We start from the raw sequence: 4,863 nt of genomic DNA, 5'->3' as shown, positions 1-4,863 counted from the left end.
GTACCCTAGACCTCCTGGCACGTAACAGTTTGGGGGCTCGTCCATTCCAGTCCCTCTTCTGACTCCAGATCGGGGGCTCACTCTCGTCGGAGACCGTATGGTTGGCGTGTGCGTGAGTATGGTTGTTTGTGTGTGCTCCGGTGTGCTTTGTTCTGGGTGTTTTGTGTGACCTACATTGCACATGTGTTTTGCGTGACTTTCCCAGACTAGATTAGGGTGTCCAGCTTGGTCATTTTGCGACCACTCCGTCGGGTGCCCGTTTTTTGTTTTAGTTTGTTGTTTTCGGGGCAAATCCCAGGTGGGGTGTATTCTCTGAAGGGGGTAGACGTGCAGAGCTTCGCTGCTGTGATCTGTCTTTAAAGTGGCCTCGAGCCTGGCAAGTCCCAGAAGATGTGTTAGGGTTTTTCTATAGGTAGGACTCTGGGATTGTTCATGTATTGTGCTTTGTGGTAATTTTTGTACGTTCTGATTGATTTTCTGTTCCACTGTGGAAGGGTGTGGAGCGAGTGCATGTTGGGGTGCGTGCGCACGCATGAAGTTTTTTTGGTGCGCGGACGGCTCATTTGTGTCCAGGTGCAACCCAGCTGATTGTGAGTGTGCTCAGCTGTGATCCGGATCAGCGGTGACTTTGTCCGTGAGTAATGGCTGCATTTGATTTAGTGGAGTTTGTAGCTAATCCCACGTTGACTGTGTATGATGCCTGTAGGAAAAGTGATTTGGTGGAGATCGCCAGACACTATGGTATTACAGTCTCGACGGCGCTGCGTGTTGGTGAGTTACGCAAGCAATATTGGCTGTCTTAGTTAATGAGGGTATTATGGATGTGCCCGAGTCGGGTGATTTCAGTGGTGAGTCGACGACAGCGGGAGGTGCAGTGGCGTCCCCGGTGGTTCCTCATCCAGAGGCGGCAGTGGATGCGCTGCAGCCCGCCGCAAATGTGCGCACCAGTTCCACGGGTGAGTCGGAGGAAAAGCCTCGGACATCTGCAGATGTAAGTGCAGACTCTTCTCCTAGGGATCCCCGTGTGGACGTGCGTATAGCCCGGCTTAAATCCCAAAAAAAGAAGAAGGGATCGTGAGTTCCAGCTCCGACGTGAGCTTGAGTTAAAACGGATTGAGTTGGATAGGGAGGTAGAATTTAAAAAGTTGGAGGTCGAATCAGCTCTTCAGATGCGTAGATTAGAGTTGCAAGCGGCCCGAGGTTTAGACACAGAGCAACCTGTCTTGGTTGGGTCCCGTGAGGCATTTGATGTGTCTAAAAATATACAGCTTGTCCCGGTTTTTCGTGAGACAGAGGTAGAGTCTTATTTCGGTGCTTTTGAGCGCATTGCGTCCGCGTTACATTGGCCAGCAGACGTTTGGGCAATTTTACTCCAGTGTAAACTCAGTGGTAAAGCTTTAGAGGCCTGCGCCTCACTGTCTGTGTCTGATAGCTTGAATTATGAGACGTTAAAAGGCGCTATATTACGCGCTTATGAGCTTGTGCCTGAGGCTATAGACAACGTTTTAGGGGTTAAAGAAGCCATTCAGCCAGAGCTTTGTTGACTTTGCTCGTGAGAAAAGTCTTTTGTTTGACCGATGGTGTGCTGCTAATAAAGTTAACACTTTTGCTGCACTTCGTGAGCTGGTCTTAATTGAAGATTTTAAAAACTGTGTTCCAGAGCGTATTATTGTTTATTTAAATGAACAAAAAGTTTCAACGCTCCAGCAAGCCGCTGTTGCAGCCGACGAATTCGCTCTTACACATAAAAATGTCTTTAACCGTGAGCCAACGCCTTTGTTGAAAGGTAATGGAAAATCCACTCAGTCTGGTTCAAAGCCTGAGAAGCCCAAACAATGCTTCTACTGCCACAAAACTGGTCACTTAATAGCAGAGTGTGATGTGCTAAAACGCAAGCAACTAGTTGGCTTATCCAAACCGAAAGGTGTTGGACTCGTTAAAACTGTTCCCACAGTGTTAGCTGGTGCTACTGATTCCTGTCAGCCTGTTACTCCTGATGACTGTTTTAAACCGTTCATTTTTGAGGCTTTAGTTTCAGTTCCAGGAGAAGCCAAGCGCCAAGTTAAGGTCCTGCGAGATACAGGAGGCTCTCAGTCGTTTATTTTGTCCAGTGTGTTGCCTCTCAGTGTTAAAACCGACTGTCGCTTAAGTACCGTTGTAAAAGGCATTGGTTTGAGTTATATACCGGCTCCGTTGCATAACATCCAGGTTGAATCCAAGTTGGCTAGTGGTGTGTTTAAAGTAGCTGTCCGTGACCAATTTCCCATTGATGGGATAGATTTCATTATGGGGAATGACATAGCAGGTGGGAAAGTGTACCATCCCCTGAGGTTGTTGACCAGCCTATGTCTGGCTCTGACACAGATGAATTGGCCATGCAACATCCTGAAGTATTCTCCGTGAGCGTTTTGACTAGGCTCAGTCTAAAAAGTTAGCTCAGGAAAATGTCGACGTTGATCTGTGTGATTCAGTGCTGGCCCCGGTTTTCCATGGGGACAGTGCGCCCTCCTCTGGTCACATTAAGAATATCACAAAGGTCAAGGCCAATGGCAAAAAGCCAGAGTCCATCTCCCCACCATCACCTCCACTAAATACTGAGGCTTTGATTGAGGCTCAAAAGTCTGATCTAACCTTGTCAAAATGTTTTTCTGCTTTAGACAGTCCAGATGGAAAGCATTTATTCTTTCTTGAGAAAGGAGTTTTGATGCGCAAATGGGTCCCAAAGTCAGGTAGTCAATCTGGTTCTGATGACTGGTGCACTGTTTTTCAGATTGTGGTTCCAAAAGGCTACAGACAGCATGTTTTATCCATGGCTCATGAACATTTGTGGTCTGGTCACCTTGGTGTCACAAAAACCTATAATAATATTCTACAGCATTTTTTCTGGCCAGGTTTGAAAGGTGATGTAGTCCGCTTCTGTAACACCTGCATGACCTGTCAGGCTGTGGGGAAACCCAATCAAGTGGTTCCACCAGCTCCACTCCGCCCTGTTCCTGCTGTCGGTGAGCCATTTGAACACGTCATTGTTGATTGTGTGGGTCCTTTACCCAAGACTAAATCAGGAAATCAGTTTTTGCTGACTGCCATGTGTGTTTCTTCAAGGTTTCCTGAAGCAATTCCGTTAAGAAAAATTACAGCTCCAGCAATTATTAAGGCATTAACAAAGTTTTTACAACATTCGGACTTCCTAAAGTTGTACAAACCGATCAGGGTACAAATTTCCTTTCCAAAGCCTTTGAGAAAACATTACAGTCCCTTGGTATAGCTCATGCTGTATCTAGTGCGTATCATCCAGAGTCACAGGGTGCCTTAGAGCGCTGGCATCAGACATTAAAATCCATGTTGAAGAAGTATTGCTTTGACACTGGTAGAGACTGGGATGAGGGGGTACCATTTGTAGTTTTTGCTATTAGAAATGCTACTCAGGAGTCCATGGGGTTTAGTCCTTCTGAACTAGTGTTTGGGCATAAAATACGGGGTCCACTGAAAGTGCTGAAAGAACGTCTTCTGTCTTTGTCATCCTCCAAAATTAGTGTATCAGAGTTTGTCTCCAGGTGCCAGGAACAGTTACAGCAGGCTACTGTTTTAGCCAAGGAAGCCCTGTCTTCTTCTCAAGCTAATATGAAGGAGCGCTTTGATAAAAAAGCAGTGGTACGTCACTTCAAGCCAGGTGACAAAGTTCTAGTTTTGCTCCCTAGTCTTGGCTCTGCTTTATCAGCCCGTTTCTCTGGCCCTCATGTAGTCGATAGGAAGGTCTCTGACACAGATTACCTCATTCTAACCCCTGAGCGTCGAAGAAAGATCAGGCTGTGTCCTGTTAACATGCTTAAACCCTTCCATGAGAGACATGAATGTCCTGAACAGTCCATGTTAACTGTGTCTCCTATGTTTCCAGTGTGTTCAGATATTCCAGAGGAGGAAGACTTGGTGGAGCCTTGTGCTGCTCATCAGTCTGGTAGGCTGTCTAACACAGAGTTCATGTCTAAAGTAGACTCTCAGCTATCATACTTACCTGTGGAACAGCGTAGTGATATTGTGGCCCTACTACAGTCATACCCCTCACTATTTACTGACATTCCATCTCGTACCAATGTTCTAGAACATGACATTGATGTTGGATCAGCTGCTCCAATTAAACAACATGCTTATCGGTGTCCCATAGACAAGCGTGAGGCTATGAAAAAGGAGGTAAACTATCTGTTAGATAATGGGCTAGCTAAACCAAGCCATAGTCCTTGGAGTTCGCCTTGTCTTCTCGCACCAAAATCTGATGGAACACCTCGTTTCTGTACCGACTTTAGGAAAGTTAATGCTGTTACTGTTCCTGATTCATTTCCACTACCACGTATGGAAGATTGTATAGACAGTATTGGTCCTGCAGTGCACATTACTAAATTAGACCTTTTAAAAGGCTACTGGCAGGTTCCATTAACTCCCAGGGCATCTGACATCTCTGCTTTTGTTACCCCAGACCATTTTCTGCAATATACCGTTATGGCATTTGGCATGAGGAATGCCACTGCCACATTTCAACGCCTTATGCATTCAGTCCTTACTGATGTTGCCCATTGTAAGGTGTATCTGGATGACATTGTAGTCTATACAGACACTTGGTCAGACCACCTTTCTTCCCTTTGTGAAGTGTTTCAGCGGTTGTCTCGTGCCAATCTTACTCTTAACCTGTCCAAATGTGAGTTTGGAAAAGCCACAGTAACCTATCTGGGTAAGGTTGTTGGTCATGGTAGAGTTCGACCTGTAAACGCTAAAGTTGAGGCTGTTTTGTCATATCCCACTCCAACTACAAGAAGGGAACTGCGTCGTTTTTTGGGTCTGGCAGGTTATTACCGGTGTTTCTGCAGAAAC

Source organism: Sphaeramia orbicularis, chromosome 13 (assembly GCF_902148855.1).
Source record: "Sphaeramia orbicularis chromosome 13, fSphaOr1.1, whole genome shotgun sequence".
NCBI classification, from domain to species: Eukaryota; Metazoa; Chordata; class Actinopteri; order Kurtiformes; family Apogonidae; genus Sphaeramia; species Sphaeramia orbicularis.
Note: the sequence above shows the minus strand (reverse complement) of the source record.